Raw genomic sequence first — 24131 nt, 5'->3', positions numbered from 1 at the left:
TGCACTTTTTTGTACTCTAGTGCATAAAGGTGAAGCTGCTCTCTGTTTTTCCTGTCAGTCAACATGCAGCTTCAAAATAGAACCATTTGACTGGATGGATATTTAAGATTAGGCTGTGACTTCTACAGCTGAACCCACACACAGAAAGCAGCGGTTGATAGATTGTTAAGTGGAGCTGCCAACACGCAGAAACTGCAGCTGTAACCTCGAGAAAAGCCTGAACTCTGGCGCTCCGAAAGCCGGAGCTTTTCGCCGCCTGTCTGTCTGTACTTTAAGATAAGAATCACATTCTGGGGGGTTCTGCTCTGCGAAAGTATGCCAAGAGCCTCAAAGTATGTCGGAAAACGCATGTGATGTACAGTTTACTAACACGGATCCGGTTTGTCGGCGGGTTTGAAAGTACAAACAGTCTTCAGTTTTTTGGTGCCAGAGTGTGTAAAAAGTTTACGCTATAACTCTTTTGGTAGCCAGCGAGAGGCCAACGAGGCCACCTGCACAGAAGGTAAATGCAACATGGCGGGATTGTGAAGCTCCCTAGGGATGCTGGGATAGCCACATGGCCCGCCAGATCCGCCAGGGTGGCCCCGGCGACACCCGGCTGGGTGCCGTGCTGGGCAGCATACAGCTAAGCCTGGGGATTAGCTCACGGTGCCACCTATCTGATGAAAGCAGAGCCAATGGGATTGTCTTCCCTCTCTGCGTTTATGACCACCCCCTCCTTCTCTCTCTCTCGCTGCCTCCCTACTATCTCGTTTGCTACTCTCTTTGTTTCTGGCAGCAGTGGAAAGCACATACATGCTTCCATGCTGGTAGTAAAATGTACTCTTGGCTCTGATCTCATATTATCTTGGATTGGGAAGTAAAAGCCTGTCCAAGGAAAAGGACGTTACCTCCATGCTCCATCTGAAGAGTTGACTTGCCTCATGTGATGTGACACCTCCTCGTCCCAAATGATTGATAGCCCACATTTAAAACAGATTATGGTACATTTTAAAGGACAGTCAGTCCATTAAACACCTCACTGATGAGATGATTGAGAGCTTCAAACTGCAACCTTCACATCCTTCGTATGCTTTGCTACATCGCGAAGAGAGTTGATGATAAGAGGACATGAATGAAGTATTCGTTTCAGCATTACACATATCTTCCAGGAAGTTCTCATTATCAAACACTTCATTTCCTGTATTCTGGTGTTCTTGTATCTTGAAATGTGCTCTTAAATACATTTGACTCGATTTAACGTTGCCCCGGGAAGTTCAGGATTAGTAAAGAGGTGGCGATAAACCATGAAACAAGGGCAAAAGGGAGACAGTTTAGCTAAGACATGTGGACGAGCTGCTATCAATGTCTACAAGAAAGAATAACAGAAAAACCTAAAGGTTTGTTAAAGAAGAACAAATCATGCTACAGTTGCTACATGTGCATCATTTAGTCGATTGGTAGGTGGCTGCTGGGTAACATAATGGCGTCACAATATGACAGGCATAATTCAAGTCTTGTGAATATAAGTTAGATGTTATTGTGGAGAAATCAAAATGATAGAATGCTTTTATAAGATGCTGTGGGCACATAAACGCTACAGAAGGGTTATCTGGACTTGTTAATAAGTGGTTGTTGATGTTTTGCAGACACATGACCACGTGACTTTAACTTGTCCGCTATTTTGGTGGTGTGATAATCATGGTGACTGTATATGGTTAGAACTGGGCGATATGAGATTTTTTCATATCACGATATGTTTTTTTCATTTCAGGCGATAACGATATCTATCACGATATAAGCCAAATAACTATATTTGTAAGATTTAAATGTGCCGTTGCTCACAAGTAAAATGTGAAATAATCAGCAGCTTGTTTTTATTTAAATATTTATTTCCCATAATAAGTTCATCCATTAAGCGGACGTGAATGGATGGATGAAGTTCAACAGGGTAGATGTACTTAAGGAACATGAGACTTTTTCAGATAAATAAAGGCAAATATTGCAAACTACACAAAAGGCAGCCGCTAAAGCGTTTAAGTTTCAAAATAGAACAAACGAAACAGACTACTAAATTGTCAATTCCACTTAGAAACAAAATATTAATTCTAAAAATAAATCTTAGTTTGTTTTACAGAAGAACAGACAAAACTGACTAACTTTTGTCAATATCAAATAAACTGAGAAGTAAAAGGAAATTCTCAATCTCTCCTTGTTGTATAGCTTAGCTTTTCAAACAGTTTTAACAGTTACTTTAGTCTGACAAAAGCCGAATGACGAATTAGCGCTTCCAGTCAGAGACTGAGGCTACGTCCACACGTACACGGGTATTTTTGAAAACGGAGATTTTCCGTTTTCGTTTTAAAAAATAATCCCGTCCACACATAAAGGCAGAAATGAAGGAAAACGCTGCTATGAACATGCCAAAGCAGCAGGTGGCGCTACATTCCTAACCGTGCAGAAATGTTGGCCAATCAGAAGTCTAGAAGCCTCGGTGGGAAAAAGTAAACAAAGCTGGGGCATAGAAGCAGAACCGAGTCGTATGTGTGGAGGGACAGTAACTGTGTGTATATGTAAGCATTTAAACACTGCAGAGAGTACAATTAACAGTAACAGTATTGTAGAAATTCATTTCACCGAAACAATAACGTGGCGCACAGTGTGACGCATGCACCAGTTTATTGTATTTCCAGACTTGCTTTCGGCACAATTTACAGTGCACGCTACTCTGTTTTTTGTCAGACTTGAAATAGCCGAAATACCTTCACGCTACGGAACTTCTATGGCTCTTCCGTTCGACAATCTCTCCGGCATTGGAACCATCATCATCTCCATTACCCGCTGGCTGCTTCCCAAACAAACACACGTGCGGCTTGGCACTTGTGCTGTACGTAACAAGTCACGCGACGTGACGCTGCGGCTGTGATTGGTTCGGCTCTGCGCTACTTAATTTGGATTGGCTGACCTTTTTTTTTTTTTTTTTTTTTTTTAGAGGACAAGAGCGGCGAGGTCTATCGCGATAGCTTAATTTCTCTATCGAGTAAAAGTTATATCGCGATACATATCGTTATCGTTCTATCGCCCAGCTCTATATATGGTCAAGTAAATAAGGCCAAATACTGACCAAACCCCAGTTACACAGGACTGCTGACCAGTCAGTGACCCTTTAACAACCACCTGCTGCTAGGGAAAAAACCTTGTATTACCCAACTGGTTGGCAAAAACCTCCTTGTGATTGCTTTGGTTACTAGCATGTTGCTATTTTTGTAGTTTGAATGGAAGTGATGGACTACACACACTCCAGCCGCTCTCCATTGTTGCAGTGAATCCGACACAAACTGGAAGGCAAAACTTCTCCATTTCCCATTTGTCTCACACTTTTCAAAGCTGTATCATCACTCAGCTGTTAGATGAGGTAGTACTCGGATGGATGCATCAGGGTCAACTTAGGGTTCAGGATTTTGCCCAAGGACATGTTAACAAACAGTCTAAAGGAGCCGGAGATCGAACCAGCTTCCGACCGCTGTCTGCCTTCCAATTGGTAGATGACCAAACTCCATTGGTTGTGGCTACTTCCCAAGCCACATCCAGCCTTCACATGTGAGGTGCACATGAGTCAACTCCGTATGGTCTAGGAGGAGTTTGCAGATAAACAGACAGAACGAGATTTGGTGGGTTATGGGAAGATGCACAAGTTTGCATTAAAATATCCACCAGACAACGCAAGCTAACACCTAAAGATGGATAACAGACATTTTCTTCCTACTAGTTTGAAAGAATGTTTTGTAAGTAAAAAGAAGGTGTGTTTGCACAGTCTAAATGTTTGCACAAAGAAGATTTCAGCTTTGCAGAGGAGAAACTAAAGTCACACAAGTTCAGAGTCCTTGTAAACAACTTCCAACCTAGCCTTTAAAAAATACTGTGTACATCCTCAGTGTCCCTAATGTAATGATTCCCTAAGGGGGGAATCTGGTCATTTTTACACAAAAGCCAATTGATTGGGAGAATTTTAACACCCTGTGAAAATGGTTCTTCTGAGAAAATAAAAATGGTGATGTCATTACCGGTATCACTGCTTTGTGATGGGATGCTGCCTTTTCTGTTTTTTACAAGATAGGCTGAATTATGGAATTTAAAAGAGGTTTCAGTGAAAAGGTGCTGTTGGTGCCATTGTGACTCCAACAAAGGACAAGGCCTAATCATTGTCTAGTAAATGTGGCTGTTACTTAGCAGAAATGATCAAACTTTGACTGTAGAGGGTAAAACTCTTCTTTCTCTCTTATAATAGTTATAAGAGAGTTGCTGCCATTTTTTTGGACACTGGTTCCCTTTTATGGTGTCTTGCAAGAATCATGGTGCTGTGAGATGTTTTGTAAAATGATTGAAGATATGTAAACACATGTAGATTTTGATGGCAGTCATGCTAACTTGTTGAAAGTCGTTTGTCAGGCACACTCATTAGTGGTCTTTCCTTAAACCTCACACCTAAGCTTCTCCGTCTTTATTCCGTCCACCTTACATCTTCTTCCACTCTTAATTAGCAAAAGTTTGTGTCCTCATGTCAAACTGTCAGATGTTCTGAAGTCATTCTGAGTGACTCAAAGCAGGTTTCCTGTTGATAATAATGAGACGCGCAGAGGGATCTCCCCTGTGCTGTATAATGATGTGTACTTGGTGTCAGGTAAAATGAGGCCACAGAGTACGACACCTCCCGCACACTTATATCTTCTCTATGTTTGGTATTTTGATACCTATTTGAGAAATCGCCCTTCTTCACAAAAGTCCTTCTGCAAAAATGCGTACATTTGATCTACAATTAAAGATGAATTCCAAAATATCAGCAGGTATCAGCGGTTTACTTAAACCTTCTGTGGTTAAAGTGAAACTCACTTCAGATTATGACAGACGTTATTAGGTAGCTGAAGAACCTCCACTATTAAAATAGCTCAGCTTTTGAGGACATAATCACTATTGCGTTTGAAAAGTTAAGCTTCTCCTTCACCCAGAATAGATATATGACACTTTGTAATGAAACCCTTCAAGTTCCACTCTGAAAATGACCTGCCATTCAAACAAATTAGATCTAAATGAAGCTGCTTGAGTCTGTCCATCCTTCTCCCATGTCATCTCTGCATGAGCCAACATATCTGATGCTCTTTAATTAAAGTTCACATGATCTACTGGATCTACTGTATGCTCATAAAGTCCCTCTGAATCCTGTTGTAGCTGGAGAAGATCAGCCGGGTTGTTAAAATGACAAAAATATCAGGGTTTGCTTTCAAAAGATACATTTTTGAGCAATGTTTGATGCCCTTAAAGTTTGTGTGTAATTGCAAAACAGACTTGCATCTTATAATGAAGGTAAAGTCAGCATATTAAGTATAAAGTAGTCTATCAACATTAATAATGTAAAAAACTGAATTTGTTAATCATCAGACTACTCTGCAGGGGGCATTTATGATTATCTGGTACTGAAACTTTGCAATTTCATGCGGAATTTAATGTCTCTGCTTTTATGAAATTATATATACAGTATATATATTACCATTTACTTTTTTTTTACTTTATTAGCCACAAATTAGATCATTTGTGAAGTCAAAGAAGAAACTATCTATTAGCATGTATAGGCCTACTTAGGCTACGTTCACACTGCAGGGAAAAGCACATCAAATCTGACTTTTCTGACCCTATGCGACCCATATCCGGTCATGGTATGACAGTGTGAACGGCACAAATCCAATATTTTCAAATCCGATCTGGGTCACTTTCGTATGTGGTACTGAATCCGATACATATCTGATGTTTTAGAAAGTGACTGCTGTTTGAACGGTCATGTCGCATTAAATCTGTCTTTTACGTCACTGACACAAGACAGATGCCAATTATCAGTGGCGGAGAAGTGCCCGAGAAGACATCGTGAATGCTTCCTGGACATCCAGTGTAGATGTTAGTAAAATTGTTGGGAAGACAACGTGAACATTTTATTTGTACTGTAAAATCTGCAGATTCTGACAGAAATCAGTAACTATCCTTTGAAGCACCTCTCCTCTCTAAACCAGCAATAAGGATAATAACAAAATAACTTTATAACTTAAAGCAAAATTGGGAAACGTAATGTTTGAAACAAGTATTTATATTAAGGGCCATCAGTCAAACAATACTGTTTGGTCTGGGCCTAAACAGAGCGCATTCTGTGTGACGTCTTCTTTTGCGCATGCAGGCCACTTCGAGGGTTCAGACTAGAGCACGATTGCTGTCACATTTTAGTTGTAGTGTGAACAAGCAAACAAAAAATTGGATTTGATCAAAAAAATTGGAATTGAGCATTAAGACCTAGGGAAGAGCAGCGCACATTTTGGTGCTTTATTTCGGTGCTTTCTTTTTTTTCCTGTGATGTCATACACTTTGGATTCTAACCAATCATTTTACCTTTCCAAGGATAGTAGGCGGGCTCAGGTACGTGCGTTCTTTAGGGCAGAGCTACAGATTAAAAATGCCCAAGGCAAAGCGATCAAAAGTCTGGCTGTACTTCCCAGCAGTGTTGCCAACTTAGCGACTTTGTCGCTATATTTAGCGAGTTTTCAGACCCCCTTAGCGACTTTTTTTCTAAAAAGCGACTAGCGACAAATCTGGCAGCTTTTTCTGGTGTTATTGGAGACTTATTTATGACGTCTTTTTGACGTGAAGTGCGTATCGCTTTTACTCTCAACAAGCAGCGGTGCTGCCTTGGGCACCTTGCCCGTACCAAAGCGCTCACAGGCGGAGGATAGTCCTCCCCCAGCTGCTATCAGGGCAGGAGACGTTCACACCTGTGCGTCCAAACTGCAAATGAATCGCGCATGAGCGAAGCCGCTGCTCCTGCACTGACTGTAACACAGTCAGTTCTTCTTTTACTGTTTTGCTGTTTTGTGGATCAGGTTTAAAACTACTTATAAACACACACACACACAAAGTAACTCCACCAGAGTACCTATTTCGGGTCACTTTTGCCAGTCCAAGCCCAGATAAAGGAGCAGGGTTGGAATTGTGACATTACAAAAAACATTAATTGCTAAAATAAATTTAATTCGTAGTTCTAAATAAACTCTAACTGCATTTAGGACATTTTTTACTCACTTTATGTCTGTTCCACGATGTTATTTCTCTCTCCAACTACGTAGGTTACAATTATATTAGCATGACCAATTATGCAAATTAGGCAATGATGTCAGTTAGCGACTTCTAGCTCCTTACTGAGGAGTTGGCAACACTGCTTCACAGCAAAAGATGCAAACTCAGCAGCCTGCAACAAGTGCTTTAAGGTGATACTGTGCAAAGGAGGTAACATCTCGAAACTGATGAAACACCTGGCGACGCATAGCGTTTTTTTAAAGCTGAGAAATACACCGTATTTGATAGCTTGCTGCAAGGCAGATGTAAAGCTCTGTAGGCCACTATGAGTCCTGCAAGTTTTTGTGGAAATGAGTCAAATCCATGGTCGTGATTAAGAAAAGGATGAAGAGCGGCTTCTTCCCCGCATTAAAAGGAACCAGCTGAGGTGGCTCAAGCATCTACTAGCATGTGTCCTGGATCCCTCCTTGGCAAGGTATTTCAGATATATGCGAATTTTACAGTTGGAGAATGTAAAGAATCCCTCACGGCAATGATAAATAAAGGTTAAAATGTTGAAAAAATAACGGTTGATGTTTTTCTTTTCCATTAGTGATGGGATTTCCGGCTCTTTTTAGAGATCCAGCTCTTTCGGTTCGGCTCACTAAAAAGAGCCGGCTCTTTCGGCTCTGAACCGGCTCTTCGGGTTGTTTTGTTGCTTTAATTAATTTATTATTAACAATAATATAAAATTATGCACAAAAGGAATTACTAATGTAAAAAAAAGTGGTTTTATTTATATATGTTTATATATAAATATATACGATGGCCCCTAGAGACAAAGCACGTACAAACTCCAAAACACATTTCTAGCATGAACTGAACTTCCAAAGCAGAGCTACTAGATCACTTAAATTACACAACTGAAAGCACATGTGTGCATTGTTTGTGTATTTATACACAGGCACTCATATATATTCAAATAATTAAAAAAAAAAAAGTTCATTTACCTGTTACTACCACACACCAAATCCGGTCGTTGGTACTTGCTGGCTTGTGTAGCCACTAGGTAACAAAAGCTCAACACTGCGCCTAGCATCCTGGAGCACTTCTGTTGTGTTTTGTACGTGTTTTGGAGTTTGTACGTGTTTCGGAGTTTGTACGTGTTTCGGAGTTCGTACTTGATTTGAAGTTTGTATGTGCTTTGTCTCTAGGGGCCACCGTAAATATACTTTTATTTATTCACTCCACATAAAATGCAATAAATAAATCATATAATACAAAAATCAACTATTCACATTTTCAGCTTTTTCCTTTTACAAATTTAAAGTGAAAACAACACAAAACACTGCAAGCCACAACACAATTAATTATAAATTATAATATGAAAACAAAAAGAACATGCACATTCTCTGTCATATGGACCTGCATGAATAAACTTTCTGAATCCTTTATCACCTGCAACCGAAAATAGCTGTGGATGATTACTATACCTTTCTAATGTGACGTTGTTGTCCCTGGCTCTCTTTCTCTCTCTCTCTCTCCCTCTGGCTCTGATCCTGTGCTACTGAGTGTAACTACTGCCCCTCCCCCCTCTGCCCAGCGTAAAGCACAAGGCTGGCGTGCAGAGTGAAGCGGAAAAAAAGTGCGAGAGAGAGGGTGAGAGAAGAAAAAAAAATACAACCCACGTGACGGCTCGCGATAAGGAGCTGGCTCGGGTCGTTCACGTCAAAGAGTCGGCTCTAAGAGCCATTTCGTTCGCGAACGACCCATCACTATTTTCCATGTCCGTGTTCATCAGCCACTGTGGAGATGGGCGTAAGAGCCACTTGTGGCTCCTGAACCGCAGGTTCAAGACCCCTGGTGTAGACTAAGGATATTTAAGCAAGACTTTTGCATTAAACCTAATCAGGTTTTTACAGCTCATTTTGTTTAATGATTGTCTCGCTTTATTTCCAAAATCTCCTCAGAATTGTTTATGAGTGAGCTTTTCTGCTGAAATTCTGAAAGTAGCGATGTGTTGGTCGCGAACGAAATGGCACTTAGAGCCGGATTTTTGATGTGAACGACGCGAGCCGTTTTTTTTTTTCTTTCTTTCTTTCATCCTCTCTCACACTTTTTTCCGCTTCACTCCGCATGCGAGCCTTGTGCTTTGCGCTGGGCAGAGGGGGGAGGGCCGGTAGTTACACTTGCAGTAGCACAGGAACAGAGCAGGAAGGAGAGACGAAGAAAGAGAGCCAGGGACAACAACGCCACATTAGAAAGGTAAAGTAATCATCCACAACTATTTTCAGTTGCAGATGATAAAGGATTCAGAAAGTTTATTCATTCAGGCCCCATATGACAGAGAATGTGCATGTTCTTTTTGTTTTCATATTTTAATTTATATTTAATTGTGTTGTGGTTTGCAGTGTTTTGTGTTGTTTCACTTTAAATTTGTTTAAAAGGAAAAAGCAGAAAATTTAAATAGTTAAATGTTGAAATGTAAATAGTTGGTTTTTGTATTATATGACTTATTTATTACATTTTATGTGGAGTGAATAAATAAAAGTATATTTACGGTGCCCCTACAGACAAAGCACGTACAAACTGTAAAATATGTACAAACTCCAAAACACGTAAAAACTCCAAAACACGTACAAACACAACAGAAGTGCTCCAGGATGCTAGGCGCAGTGTTGAGCTTTTGTTACCTAGTGGCTACACAAGCCAGCAAGTACCAACGATCAGATTTTGTGTGTGATAGTAACAGGTAAATGAACATTTTTTTTATTATTATTATTTGAATATATATGAGTGCTTGTGTATAAATACACAAACCATACACATATGCTTTCAATTGTGTAATTTAAGTGATCTAGGTAGCTCTGTTTTGAAGTTCAGTTAACGCTAGAAATGTGTTTTGGAGTTTGTACATGTTTTGTCTCTAGGGGCCACCACATATATTTATATATAAACATATATAAATAAGACCACTTTTTTTTACATTAGTAATTCCTTTTGTGCATAATTTTATATTATTGTTAATAATAAATAAATTAAAGCAACAAAACAACCTGAAGAGCCGGTTTGGAGCTCACTCTTTTTAGTGAGCCGAGCCGGAAATCCCATCACTATCTGAAAGGCATTCTTAAAAAATAAAGATATACAGACTAAAGAAGAACAGTGTTGCATCATCGGCATGGAATTGCATTTAAAAAACATAAACAGTTTACATGTAGTTTCTTCCTTTTTTTCCTTCATACACTCTAAATGTAAGTTATTATATTAGATTTAGATATTTATTTATATTAGATTTAGTATAAAACCTTTACACTTTAAAAAGACCAAACTTGAGCAACCAAACGCTAATAAATACATATAATAAATTATCCATGCACTTAACAAATGGACTCGAAATTGTGAACTGTGTGTTTTGTAACTGTTTCAGTTTGTTGCTTTTTAGTAATAGGTTTGTCAGATGAACAAAGGTCTGCAGCATGACTACAAAGTATTTCACTCATGAACCAACATAAGTCACCTTCTAAATCTTTCCCTACCGTGTCCTCCTTTCCCATCTCACCCCACCTTCCCTCCCTCACGGAGCGACCTGAGGCCAAGCACAGAGGGAATGGGGCCGCCAAGCACATAGCACATGGCTTTGGGTTTGGGGACAACAGAAGTCGGGATCCCTGCAGGGCCCTTCAGCTCTTACAAGGCTCTACCACCACACACACATACACACACACATATACACTCCCCACTCAGCACATACCTCGGGCGTATGGGGAAAGCACACAGTGTCCCCCCTGGGAGAACTGAGGCGACAGGGACTGCGATTCCTCAGAGCTATACTCCCCTTTTTCTCCACCTCTTCTTCTTCTCCTTTCCCTGCAGGCTACGCTCTGCACATGTTATACGACAGACAGCCTCATGCTGCATTACCCATACACCTCTCTGTCCGTGTCTGCCTTGCTTAAAGCCATGTTCACTGATGTAGCATCAAAAGTGGGGCACGAACATAACACTCAGAGACACATGAAAAGGATGGAGATGGTATAAAGCCATCTACTTTATTGTTTGATGAATATTAGATGTCATCTAAAGGTGGAACTTGCTGGGGTAAACCAGGGAAGAAGATGCAGTTTGAGTACAAAAGGATGCACAGAGGGAAAGACTGTTGGGGAATCTGCCTTTTCCCACCGACGTGGTATGAACGTCCTAACTGGAATTTGCCTCCCAACCAAAAAAAATGAAGAACGGTGGCAGCTCTAAAAAGCTAAGACTTCTCCACAAAATTTCTGGTCTTACAAGCAGCATTTTCATTTTCACTCGCTCTAAGCAGAAAAGGCCACAATGAAAGTGCTTTTTGTGAAACGTAAAACCCAGCTTCCCCTGTGTTAGACTACGGAAATTTGGGTCACAGTTCAAGACTTCCTGCTACGTGCTCCAATAAATGTTTACAAATGCAGACAAATACAGCTAGCATATGATTTTGGGTTCTCTATTTATCTGCATGGAACAAAAGCTTTCTCAAACATGATTGTTCGATAGATCAAAAACTCCAAGGGGACTACAAATGGAAACCAGGAAGCTTCTACTTCCAAAAATGACCTCCATGTCCTACAGTTTCTGCAGATTCATATAGCACTGGCTCTACTCTAATGTGATTCTAATGGCAAAATCAAACGTATACAACGTTTGATTGGAGTTTTTATTATCATGCAAGGACCAGCATCCAGAGCTGAAAAATTAAACTAAAGTGCCAAAAAGTGTTCCTCTAGTGGCCACTTGAGGCTGTGTCCAAAACTGAATCAATCCCCTTAGACTGCCATGTTAAAACATCTAACTTTACAGTAGACATAACAGAAAACACAGCTCGGGGCATTAATGATTTTTCCCCTCTTCATAATCATAATGCAGGGTTTTACATTTTATTTAGACTTTAGTTAGAGGTGTAGCCACTACAGTTGCTTTCTGCCAGGCTTTAGTGCAGCTAACTGATCTGGATCTGTAGATCATGTCTGTGCTGTTTTTGCTTTTGGGGGCATTTTAATGGAAGTACTGAAAAATGAGATGCCCTGCTGTGTGTCGCAGCCCATCAAACAGGTTTGGGCGTTAATTTAGGATGAAACAATTGGTTTACTTTTTTGTAGACATTTTTTTTTACTTGGAGCTAATTAACTCATTCACTGCCATTGACGTCTATAGACGTCAATTACGTTTTTCAATGGGAGGGGCTAGAATACAACCTCGGGCAACTTGAAAAACTGAAGCCCACCAGCAGTAAAAGTAGACCTGCAAGGAGGTGCAGGGTTTGCGCACGTAAGGGATTGCGCAGTGAGACAAAAATGTGGTGCAAGTCTTGTTGTGTGCCCTTGCATCCCGGAAAGTGTTATAATGATTACCACACAAAAGTGAATTATTCATTGTGAATAAATGTTTCACTATGTACATTTTATTTTTTCATATATTTGTAAATAAATTGTTTTGATAAAACATAACCTTTCTCAGTGTTATTTCTGTTTTATAGAAGTGAAAAACTATTTTATATGTTAGAGGTGTCACAAAGCAAGAAATATTAGTGTCAAAGGCACTTTTCTGCTTGAAATGTATTTTTCACAAAAAGCTCGTTTTCTCCGTTTTTTTGGTCAAAACAGGCATTTTTGGTGGAACCCACCTCTCTTCTACAGCTGATTACTAAAGAATGGAAAATGGTAGAAACAAGCTTTTTTTTTTGGATGAAAGAAGAGAGTCTGTTCTTCATTTTGGTAGGTTCAGCGTTTATATGATCATAACACAGTTTTCTGTGGCTCTTCAACAATGAGTAAAAATGCTCAAAAACCCTGGCAGTGGGGAGTTACCGGATTTGAAAATGGCTGGCAGTGAATGAGTTAACTGTGTGTGCATGTTTCAGCATTGCAGCCATAAAGGTAAAGGATGAGGCTCAAATATGTAGTTACAGAGTCATAAAGTTAATAAGTTTTTATTGATCTATTATATGCAGTGTAGGGACTAACGCGTTATTAAGTAACGAGCTACAGTAACTACATTATTATTGTTGTACTGTTATCGCTACGTGTTGGATACACTATGTATGTTAACGCAGGTAAACAGCAAGCCAAACTCAATTTTCATGAGCCAGGAAACTGAGCATCTTGCTCCTTTATTACAGTCTTCTCGACAGCTTACAATCTTTTACAACTGTGGCTTGAATAGCTCGATGAAAGTGCTGAGTTAAACTAAAAAATAAACCAGAAAATAAAATATCCTTTAGCTCTTTGACATTGTGAAATAAATGCACAAAGAAATAGTGACAGAAAACATGTATCAAAGTTAGTCTTAGCTGCTAAGTAATGATAAACAGTAGTTTTAACAATCCTCTGATATGCAAATTAGATCGCTAGCATCATTGCTATGTTAATAGACCATGCTCTAAGCAAAATCCACTTCTGGGATAAGGCTAATTCCTGGCACAAACACATTCACAAAACGATCTCTAAATCAGCTGTTATAAACATATAAAACAAACCAGAACATGTAATAAACTTACAGCCATTGCTTTCGATGGTGTATATAAAGATTCAGGCCACAGGAGATGAAGTTTAAACACAGATAGGCAGGTTTTCTGTACAATGCTTTTTCCCAACTGACTGCAGCGTCCGCTTCCCACAATGCATTGCAAACACAGATTACTCCTTCAAAATAAGATACAGAAAAACTAATGCTGACTGTATAGAACATATTTTTAACTAAATGACTCTCTTTTTTAACATAAATTACCACAGATGAAATAATTTATCACTAAATTATTATGAACCATTTTTTAATCTTTTACTTGGGACAGAACAATTGTGGTAATGAGCACGGTAACTAGTTATGCCAAAATCAGGAACGCGTTAATCGTTACTGGGATTTAGATAGTTATTCGTTACTTCGTGTGGTGGCTATCGCGGAGCTTCCACAAATTCAGTAACATTGGGAAGTGGTGGAGGCCAGCAGGTGGATGAGGGAAAAGGGAGGCAGGAGGAGCAGAGACCCGAGGCGGCTGCCGGTCCGAGTGTCATGTGAACTGAACTTCAGGTAAGAAGTTATGACCTGCAGTCTCTCTGGGTCAGATATGAACCAAGTTTAGGTGGAGTTTATTTTTGTTGTGCTCACTTTTTCGTACTGGGTACTAGTTAGCATGACGGAGTTTCTATACAGCTGGGTGGGTGCTATGTTACTGATGTTGAACTTTATTTTGTTCATAAGGTTAGTTAGTAGAGTTGCCAACCGTCCCCTAAAAAAACGGAATCATCTTGTATTCAGAGAAAATATTTCGCGTTTTGTATTGAAGTGAAAAGGAACGCAGTTTGTCCCGGACTTCAGCTACAATGAAAAAGACACAAAGCTGGAGTTATTCTGTGTTTACGCTGCACAGCTGCCTCTTCTTCTCTCATCCTCTCACCCTCCCTCTCCTGTTTCTACTTCAATCATGAAATTGATCAATGATCAGCTGATCGGCTTTTCTCTCTTGTTTGTTTATCGCCCACTTTGCGCCAGAAAGAGGAAACCAGCGGAGGTCGTGCTAAACAACAGCAGCACGTTTGATCAGCTGTTGTTAGAATTTATTTAATATTAATTTGTAGTATCAGCTGATGTTTGTAGGAGCCACAGCCATAAAAGCTGCTGGTATTGATATCGGTTTGGATATGTGGTGAGAGGGAAACATGAAGATGAAGGGGCCAGTTAGGGCATTAACAGGGAAAGGGGGGCACAAAAAAATACTTTTCTTTCTTATTCTCATTTAAAATGTCTAGCTTTTAACAAATAATTATCTGAATCTTACAACAAACGATTGATACATTGATGCATATATACCATCAGAACAGTGTACATCACTGTCACAACAGTGTTTGTTTTCATTCAAAGGCTTCATGATTTTTCCTATAATGGCGGTCCGGTCTCTAGTTAAAATGCCCGGGCCGATTTTTTTGTCCCAGTCCAGCCCAGTGTGCAGCTCATCTGCAGTCTGGTGTTACCTACATCTTCCTACTCGGAAGGCAGAATTTCCGAGTTCTGAATACAATCGAAAGCACCACGACTGCCATTTTCGTGTTGGATGTAAAAAGCGCACATGACGCTGTGACGTACGCTAGAATCATGGCGGCGGTCAACAATGGTCCAGGCGTGGGATTTCTCTTGTGGAAATACGCACATTATTTTTTCCTTTCTGTTGGTAGGTGGCACAGTGCACTTGTGGCAGGATAGTGCTAACATGTAAGCAAGCTAGAAGACTGGCAATCTTGCTGGGTATCCAGTTACGGAAGCAACACATTTTAAGAGAATTGTGAGTAAAACCAAAGTTACTTTCCCTAGTAACTAGTAATGTAACTAAGTTACTAATTTAAAGTAACTTACCCAACACTGATTATATATCAATTACAATAGAATGAAAGCCAAAGAAATATCACAAGCTAAAACATATGATTTACAAGTATAAAATATATCATTTTGCATCAGAATACCAAAATAATAATATGCTTTACTATTTTTCAGCTTCTTTTGTAAAACAATAAATTTGAAAATCATTAATTATTAGCATTAAAGATATTTTGATGAAAGAACTTGCACATAGTGGTGGATTTAGCATTAAAGAACAATAAATAAATATTGTTTATTTACAAAACAGTTAATGTAAACAAAACAAAAAAACATACATGCTACAGCTACCCTAAATTAACAGTACTGTCAATTACCAAAACAATTTCTTATGTTTTTGTAAGTTTTAATGACTGAATAAAAAATGTTTTTCTGTTTTAGTTTTAGTGGTTGAATGTCTGATTAATTTTGTCTTCTCAGAGAAGTTCAGCGTGTTGGCTCAAGTTTGAGAGGAAAAATATTTCAGAAACGTTTCTAAAATACTTATTATTGTATGTGTCAACGATGCACATGTTACATAAACGTCACGTCATCATTCACATAAACATAACATAGAGGTAATGCTGTTAAATTTGAGGTCAGCTACTGCACACATTGTTTACATTTATTAGAGATGGACCGATCCGATATTACGTATCGGTATTGGTCCGATACTGACCTAAATTACTGGATTGGATATCGGAGAGAAATAAAAAATGTAATCCGATCCATTAAATATCAAAAAAGCACCTCACAAAACTTGCGACATGGCGTAACTCGGCTCATAACCGTAGCACGTCAAGCAGTATGCATCACGTGATAGAGCGGCTGTGTGTATTTGTAGAGTTGCTACTAATCCGGCATTTCGTCTCCGAGGAAGTTATCCCAGAGAGAAGTAAAGCAAGTGTGTAAGTTCATCTCTGAATGTTTGTAAAGCATTCCCGCGTTAAGCTTAACAACCGATATATGGAGCGACTGCCTCTCTCGCCCTCCCTCTCCTGTCGTGAAACTGATCAATGATCAGCTGATTGGCTTTTCTGTCGCGAGTCTGTCTCTCTTGTTTGTTTATCGCCCACTTCGCGCCAGAAAGAGGAAACCAGCAGCTGAACAACAGCAGCACGTTTAAGCTTGATAAGCTGTTGTTAGAATTTATTTAATATTACCTTCTACACCAGGATCATTTTCTATGTAGCTGACGGCTGGTAACTGTGCAGGGGCGGATCTAGCAAAGTTTAGCCAGGGGGGCCGATAGGGCATTAACAGGGAAAAGGGGGCACAAAGACATACTTTTCTTTCTTATTCTCATTTAAAATGTCAAGCTTTTAATAAATAATTATCTGAATCTTACACCCAAAGTTTTAATCTGATGTAAAATGTATAGAAGTCCATTACTGTATATAGTAACTACTAAGTCTAATATATCCTAGTAAGCTATAGTACTTTTTCCTTTGGGAAGGTACCATCTGTGCAGTCTGCAATTCTGTTGAAGAAAGATGTTGAATCTATTTAATTATTCTTGAAAAATAATTAATTTCTGTGCATTTTTTTCACACTGCATCAAATTAAAGTTGACTTCATCGATTAAGCATCATGAGGTGGTGGGTGGTTCCCTATTATTTTTTTTTTTCGCTGGGAGTTTTAGAGCCCTATTAGTTAGGTTGCTTACTCTTTAAAATACCAGAATAGGGAGGACGGAGTAGGTTTAAGTTTATTAGATTCATCAGTATTGCTGAACTATGAAACATTTTGGGTGCAGTGTATTTTTTGCATACAGAATAGCTTTAGTGGTTTTGATTTTTTTATAAACTTGAGTATGAACTTATACAAAAAGCAGCAAAATATAAAAAAACCAAAAACAAAACAGTTTTATTGATTAAAAACACACTATATCGGATTCATATCGGTATCAGCAGATATCCAAATTTATGATATCGGTATCGGACATAACAAAGTGGTATCGTGCCATCTCTAATATTTATATTAGATTAATACTGCAAATATCAGAGTTAAAAGCACAATCAGCTTTATTGACCAAGTATATCACCTGAGGCCGAAGCATCTAAACCCCTCAGTAGCAACATTATGTGGGTCATGAACACATTTTTCTATTTATGAAACAGAGCTTCTGTGTTTCTTTGAAAAGTAACACACCTAACAGAGTTGGGGAAGTTCTCAAAAAATGCCAAGGGACACACTATAATTTCTGAAACATCTGAAGAGCTGAGTAAAACCTCCATCTCCTCAACAATCCTGTGTTTTATACCTGCAAGTGAAGCGTTTTTCTTCTTGTAAAAAGAAAGAAAAAAGGTTGTATAAATAATTCGATTTCTGCATATCAAGACGATGAAAGAGTAGGTAAACTCATTGCTATTAATCCCAGAGTCTCTGCAAGTGCGCAACTGACGGTGCTTTTAAAGAGTCTTTAAAGCAGTTTCACTCACATCTCCGGGGAACTTTAAAGTCACATCAACCGCTGCTTTTATGAGCCCTTCTCAGAACAAAAACGGATGACATTGAACGCGCTAAGATCCAATATTCTCAGAGATGAGTGTACATAAAGACCAATGCTCATCCGCGTCTGCTTATTTGCTCTTACAAGTATTAGTTTTTGTATTAGATTCCCATGCTCAATATGGGCTCGTTTTGAAGTTAAATTCCCCACTTTTTAGAAGCAACAAAAGTTGGAACAAAAGCACAGGGGTGATTATTATTATTATTTTTTTCCTCCCCTACTCAGATCCGCAGAGTTCATTAGCTCTCTCATAATGTGCCGATGTGGCGATAAAAAATGTGAGCCAACAAAAAGCGCAGAGCCTTTTTCTGACACGCCATTAAACTGTGATGCATTACCGTCGCTGGGAGTACTCCGTCTAAGTTTTTCCAGTTGAAAGGTCAATGTGTAGACATGACAGCGCTGCGAAATGGTGTGCTGTACGTTTTCTGATTCCCCCTGTAGTTAATATCTGTCATTTTGAGCAAAGGTGGAGACGTCTGATGAATAAAAGGAGCACAAGTGTACTTCCTCGTGCCACTGTGGAAGGAGGGTTTGGGTTAGCCATCTTTAATTGACATAACCTGTTTATCTGTAATAGTCCTTGAGCTCCTGTAACCTCACAATAAAACAGCCCGCTCATTTTTCTAGTCTTTTATCTGCAAAACCGAGTTGTTATCACAATATATGAAGCGTCGGCCAGTATCTTCCATCATGACTACTTCTAATGGCTTTTAAAGTAGTTACCTGCGAAGTCCTGACATTTATTACGATCATTTTCGAGGACCGACACGGCACAAAGGTCTGCTTGCTATCAGGAGGCGACATCATTATGAATTATTGTTTGCGGCCAAGGTAGAAAATTGTACTTTGTGGCTCAGTTTCCCCCGTGATAAATCAAGCAGTCACTTTTCACATCTCGGACTCTCAAAGCTGCTGAGCGTAGGACTTTTCTGCCCCCACCTCTCTCTCCACTCACTATTTACCCGTTTTTTTTCCTCATTTCTCTACCGCCGTGAAAAAGCCTTCTGCAGGTTGCTTGCTGCTACTGCTACTTTCTGCAGATCTTTGCTCATTCCTGATTATTTGAGACGTTTTAAATGTTTATCCTAATAGCCAGGAAAGGAAAAAATACACAGGCGACAGGAAAATAACTAGACAAAGAGAGGCCGTATTTGTCAGGCGCTATCTGATGGCTGTTAACACGCTTCCTGGACTGTCTGTCAGCTTCGAGAGAATGAGAGGTGAAGCAGCACAACTTTATCCACTGGCTACATCTCCTCTGCTAAAGTAATCCTCTGTGTGGCGGCGGCGAGATAAGGCCTGCACACTCGCTCACAGCCTCAGTGAAGCAGAGTCCGAGTCCGGGTAAAGTGAGGTGATCATTGCTCACCGGGAGGAGCTGGAATCTCTGGGTAGTACACTGATCTTCTGTCAGAGCCAGGGTCACAGAGACGGGGAAAGAGAGATGGACCGGAGAGGAAGAAGAACAGGGTTAAGAGAATTGCTTGGCAAAGTGTTATCTTAGGACTTTTCAGTGTAATTTGCACCAGGAAGACTTGTGTTGCAAGTTGTTAAGAATTGATTATGCTGTGAGAGTGGGTTGGTTGTTACTGCTGAGACTTATGACTCATTACCAAACTGTAGGACTTAATATTACTTATAGCTGTAAAAATACAGGGCAAAATGAAGAGCCAGTGGTGGTTTATATACTAATAGTCAAGTCTAATGGAAACCAACGTAATAATCACATTAAATTCATCTGTAACTCGGTACTATAAGTGAATACTGTGTTACAGTAGTGTGCAAAACTCTGGAAACAACCCTCATTTCTTTATATGTTGCAAGGAAAATAGGAAACATTTGCAAACATTCATGTAAATATAGTATATAGGGCAAAAAAAAAACAAGTGTTTGTTCAATTCTTACCTGCTTGAAAGTCAAAGTGTGACCACCTTTATTCTTCAGCACAGTCTGAACTCTCTTAGGCAGCTTTCTTCTCATTTCTTTAAGCAGTCTTGAGAGAATAGTTCTCCAGGTTTCTTAAGGGACATTCAAAGTTCTTCTTTAGATGTTTCTGCCTTTTGTTCTGTTCAAGATGACCCAACACTGCTTCAAGAATGTTGAGGTCTGGGCTCAGGGAGGCTGATCCATGGCTGATAGTGTTCCACTGTGTGTTTTTCTGTCCGGGTATGATTTTACTGCATTGGCAGTGTGTTTGGGACCATTGACATGATAAAAATAATGCTGTTGACAATCAGATGCTTTCCAGATTGTAATACATGGTTGATATCAGAATCTGACGGTACTTTTCTGTGTACACAATTTCATCAATTTTGACAAGATGAAATTGTCTCCACCATGAAAGAGCCTCCACCGTCTATACAGATGGCTGTAGACACTCACTGTTGGACCTCTCTCCTTACCTTCTCTGTACCGTATTTTTCAGACCATAAGGCGCACTGTTGACAAACGGGTCTGTTTTCATACATAAGGTGCACCGGATTATAAAGCGCATTAAAACAAACAAAAACAACAAAACAGTCAGATAAGTCAAACTTTACTCAACTCATTCCTCTTGCTTCCTCCACTTCCGTACCATTGATTCATTAATGTTGAATTCTCTGGTAGCTGCTCTATAAACGATGTCCAGCCAATGGCCTGGAAAGTGGCCGGACAGGCCGAGGACGTGCAGGCCAGACAGGACGTGCAGTAACAAAACAAATTTCCCACGGGTGGGACTAATAAAGGTTATCTTATCTTACATTAATGACTAACCTCATATTGTGGCTGGATTATCTCAGTTGTTCTCCCCTACTGACCCATATGGAAAAGAAATAGTAAAAACTTATATGTGATTACTCATGAAAGTGGCCACTTTCTCATTACTTTCATACATTGTTTTAGTAAGTATCCAAAACATACAAGTTTCATTATATAATTTTTCAAGGGATCTTATATCTGTTTTCACTCTTATATGCTTTTCATACAAGTTTCACACAAGACAGATACAAACTTTATAAGATTTATATATATCTTTTCCATATGGGGAAGTTTGGTCCATTTACAGCAATTTTCCATGCGATTGCATTTGTCAAAAAAACAACAACATCGGGAACTTTTATCAAGTGGAAAAAAGTTTGTGTTCATTCTCCAGGTTCAATGTGTTGTGCTTTGGTATGTTAACATAGCTGCATCACTAGCACAGCATTATATACCATCTAGCCCAACTTCAGTAACCCTACAAACGTCACTATTGTGTAGTTTTCTGTCTTTATTCATGTTGGAAGTGATAGCAGAGCTGTACGTTTTATTTTTTTTTCCCAGAAATCTCTCAGTCAGAACATGATATATCATGTTTAGGTAACTAGTGAAACTAGCGAGCTAACTTGCTGCTAACTTTCTCCTAACTTCTAACTCCGATAAATTTAATAAATTCTGTTTTCATGGATGCCTGGATAATGAGGCGATTGTGGCTCAAGAGTTGGGAGTTTGCCTTGTAATCGGAAGGTTGCTGGTTCGAGCCCCGGCTTGGACAGTATCGGTCGTTGTGTCCTTGGGCAAGACGCTTTATCCGTTGCCTACTGGTGGTGGTCAGAAGGCCCGGTGGCGCCAGTGTTTAGCAGCCTCGCCTCTGTCAGTGCGCCCCAGGGTGGCTGTGGCTACAACGTAGCTTGCCATCACCAGTGTGTGAATGGGTGGATGACTGGATGTGTAAAGCGCTTTGGGGTCCTTAGGGACTAGTAAAAGCGCTATACAAATACAGGTCATTTACCATTTAAGCTTAATTGTTACACCTGGTAAAGCAGCAAAGCGGATCATTTTATTAAAGATGAAAGAATTTAGAAAGGCTTTAACGCTCAGTGATGCCGCAGTGTTCGTGTGACTTTAGGACCTGAAGCGAACAGTTTTGGGCCCACTGAGTTATGCTAAAATAGCTGTGTCGCTAGCGATCACTATCACAGCATTATATACCAGCTAGTCCAACTTCAGTAGCCCTACAAACATCACTGCTGTGTAGTTTTCTGTCTTCATTCATGTTGGAAGTGATAGCAGAGCTGTACATTTTACTTTTGCCCAGAAACCTCTCAGTCAGAACATGGTATATCATTTTTAGGTAACTAGCGAAACAAGCGAGCTAACTTTCTGCTAACTTCTTGCTAACTTATAACTCCGTTAAATTTAATAAATTCTGTTTTCATGGATGCCTGAATGTTAAACGTAATTGTTACACCTGGTAAAGCAGCAATCATTTTATTAAAGATGAAAGAATTTACACAGTATTCGTTTGGGACCTGACGCGGACGGAGTTTTGGACCCAGATTACTATGAGCCGTGAGGCTCCTGACTACGGTAGCCATAACGCTCAGACAATGCATCAAGCGGTGCGGCTTCGTAGCTTAGCAAAGTCCTACTAAAACAAACATTTTTTGAGCGCCATGTACCACAAAAAAAATAAAAATAAAAAAATAAAATCGGTTCGAGGTCAGTAAACACAGCCAGAATTCATAGATAAGGCGCATTGCCGATTTTTGAGAAAATTAAAGGATTTTAAGTGCACCTTATAGTGCGGAAAAACGGTACACACTGATGATGATTTGAGGCAAAAATTTAAATTTTGACTTCATTCCCCTACTAGATTTATTATGACTGATCTTCTTTAATTCTTTAATCTCCCTGTTTCCCTTCCTGAAGAATGGCTTGCGACCATTTCTGATGAGGTTTCAGTGAACAGCAGGGGCGGAGCGGGGGGGTGGCTTACGGGGCTTAAGCCCGGGTTGTTTTGTCAGAAGCCCGGGGTATTTTGGAGTGTAATTTTTTCATAGTTAGATGCCTGGCTGACAACTGTATAAAACAAAAAGTACACACAATATTCGAAGCACATAGTGCACACTGTGGGAATTTACGACTGTGCGTGAATCCCCCCCTGATATTGGTATGATCCAAGCTCAGGCACTAAGCGACTGAGCGAGGGGGCGGGGCAGCTGCTGCCCGTGAGTGCGCTGTTGGAGAGACGGAGCCAGCCATACTAAGGAGAGCTTAAGTTTGACCAGGTACCAAAGCAAATCATTCGTACCGTACAAATAATGTAAATATGACGGTGTATCACGAAAGATTGATATGAAACTGATCACTTGACCAATATTACGTTACTTGCTCTTCAAGTGAATCAACAAATGGCAAAATGAAAAGCCGAACAAATGCTATTTTTTTTTAGAGTCTTAGCTTACGTGTGTTTATTTCATATTTTCAGTTCTTACCCTCCCCGACTAAATCGGTTTCAGTTATGTACTGAAACATAAGAATGGACATTAGAGGGTTCTTTCAAAGAAAAAACTCAGGTAAATGTTATTTTATATATTATGCTTTGTATGTTGTTCAGTATATTTCTATGCAAAACAAGAGGGATTTCAGTACACAGCAGGATATTCACATTTGTAACCAGATATTTACATACACTTTAGGGAGAAAACATAAAACATTTTTACTGTACAACATCAATTTAGAGTAAATTTTTGTTTTAGATAAATATTGAAATATATTTTGAATTAGTTAAATTTCAGAATAAAGAGAGACAGAGCTATTTTTATCACTTTCATCAAATTTAGGAGTACATGTACAGTCAGTTTATTGTTAATTAATAAGAAAACTCCAGACGATTCCATTCTGAGCTGAAGAAGCTTCTGATAGGTTAGTAGAGTCCATGTGAGTAAACTGGTGGCACAGCTGTGGATGCATATAAGGCAAAACACAGAGCCTGTTTCTTTGACATGGGAAAATCAAGAGATATCAACCAAAACACCAGGAAAAGAACTGTGGAGCTCCATAAGTGTGGCTCAAGTTTGAATACAATTTGGTGCCATTTGCAATTAAGAAATACAGACAGTTTCTCTCTTTACTCTTAAAGTTAACAAATATGTTTTTATATTTATCAATCTAAAAAAATAAACATTTAGTCTGATTTGATGTTACAATTAAAAAAGTGTTTTTATCTGAAGAGTAAATATCTGGTTTCAACTGTATATTTGATGATTGTCAGCACAAAGAGGGAGAGAGAGGAGAACGAGGACAGAACAGATGAACAAGAGCAGGTGAGACACACATGTTAGTCAAATGGTTGTTTACCAAAAGTATCACCGTATCACAGGTCCTCATGTATCTCGTACCTAGTGTTTCTTTTTAGGTTTGT

Source organism: Mchenga conophoros, linkage group LG23, assembly GCF_057382185.1.
Source record: "Mchenga conophoros isolate Kocher_MC1m ecotype Shallow Benthic linkage group LG23, M_conophoros_male_GT1.1, whole genome shotgun sequence".
Taxonomy (NCBI): domain Eukaryota; kingdom Metazoa; phylum Chordata; class Actinopteri; order Cichliformes; family Cichlidae; genus Mchenga; species Mchenga conophoros.
This window is presented reverse-complemented; position numbering follows the sequence as displayed.